Genomic DNA, 2028 nt, shown 5'->3' with positions numbered 1-2028 from the left:
GGGGCTAGACTGACTCGACAAGGTCGCGAGCGGCGTCTTATCTAGAGTGAGTCACTATCTCGAAGATTCGGCGGAGAAGGTTCGAGCGTAGCGCGCTCGGGGCGAGAATGAACACGCACTTTCTAGAACAACATAAGCGGGGATAAACGATAGAAGTTATGTCCGGAACAAGAATAAACGAGAAAGTTCTAGAAGTCCGTGACCCCTGCGCGCGGCAATATACACATCTACTGTAAGCAACTTATTTTTCGAGGGCTCTGTGTTTTGCGATTTAGGTCAAAGCTAAAGTTTTGGAATAATTTGCGGGTTATAAATTTCGCGACGCGGTGGAATGTCAATATACATTGCAATGTGTTTCCATTTGGACGGAATCGTTCGCGAGACCTATCTTTCTCGAATTGAAGGCGATTTGCAAACTTTGCGAAAATTAAGTCGTTTAATATATATATATATATATATATATATATATATATATATATCTGTGCCTGGCGTGAGTGCGTGCGTGCGTGCGTGCGCGTGCGTGTGCGTGTGTGTTTGTGGTTGATTTCATCTCAACTCAGGCACGAATTTAGGGTCGAATTTTTAATTTTGACGTAAAAATATGGTTCGGGGCAATTCCTATAATAAAAGAAGACGCAAACGGCAATTTCGTCGGAATTTTTGTTCTCATGGTATGGACCGTTGAAGCGGTCAAGGTGGAAACTGAAGTTTTTCCAGCTTAACGGGGGCGCCATTTTTCACTCCATTCCTTTTTTTTTTACTTTTTACGCTACCCCAATATAACTTTTTGAGACCAATCTATACGTGGGCTTTTTAATGCTAATTAAGCGTCTAGGTCATACCATTCTTAGTGTTTTTTTTTTATTTGTCAGACCGCCTCTCTGCGACGATATTTGACGAAGTTCAGCAAGCTGTGCTGTGTGAACTAATCAACATATTGTTATGATCTTATACAACCGTAAAGCTTTAATTAAGCTCTTTCTTTTGAGCATAATTTCAAAATTTTGCGATAAGCATATAATGCGCTACATGTGCCTGAAAAACGAAAATTTCGAAAAACTGGCAAGCTTGGAATCGATTTTCTAAAAAAAAAAACACCTTTTTATTTTTTATTCACAGTTAGTTAATAAAGTAGTCTATCAGAAACTACCAACAGAAATTGTAATATATTGTTTGTATGGCCGCAATTAGGACTCGAATCTCATGCTATGAGCGTTTTTAACGGGACTTCGCACAGGCGCTCTGATGAGCAGAATTTTGGCCTATGTAAGGTTTTCTATTTATCGTTAGCAGTTACCTCAATATTCAACCATAAACATTAATGAAATTTGGAGTAGTGCGCTTCAAAAAAGTTACTCAGAAGTCCATATCCACAATTGACGGCACCTGCGCTTACTTCCTCCCAATACGGGGGAATGCAGATCGTTACACAATTCCTCTAAGGCCTTTTGCTTTCGGCTTTGAGTTTGAAATACCGAACTTGACATGTAATTGTCATATTTTCTTATGTCAAACAGATATGCAGTGCATATAAATATGTACGATTTAGTATCTGACGCTTAGGAAGTACGGTTTATTTTGTGCGCGTACGGACTCTTTCGTAAAATAACGAGCATTTCGTGGAGTGTAAATCTTCAAATGTGTAAGTCATGTGTATAGGTTCCATTTCTATTTTCAGGTATTCATGCCGGGTTACTTCGATTTGTCCCTCTTGACTTAAGTTTGTCCGGGAGTGTAGATGTTACGTATCTTCTCCGTCAATACATAGGGCGAAGCTCACACGCCTTGCAATTTAACCCCAGTGCCAAGTAAAGGAATATTGTTAGGATCGACATTGTTGCTTCACTGGCTTTTGCGCTCAGATATTCAGGTAGGAACTAACATTAAATAGAAGACCTTACATAGGTCAAACTTCTGCTCAGCTGAGCGTCTATGCGAAGTCCCGTTCAAGACTTTAATAGCACGAGATTCGAGTCCTAATAGCGGCCATACAAACAATACATTACAATTTATGTCGGTAGTTACTGA

This window comes from Ixodes scapularis, unplaced genomic scaffold (assembly GCF_016920785.2).
Source record: "Ixodes scapularis isolate PalLabHiFi unplaced genomic scaffold, ASM1692078v2 PGA_scaffold13__105_contigs__length_92229423, whole genome shotgun sequence".
In the NCBI taxonomy this organism is placed as follows: Eukaryota; Metazoa; Arthropoda; class Arachnida; order Ixodida; family Ixodidae; genus Ixodes; species Ixodes scapularis.
Note: the sequence above shows the minus strand (reverse complement) of the source record.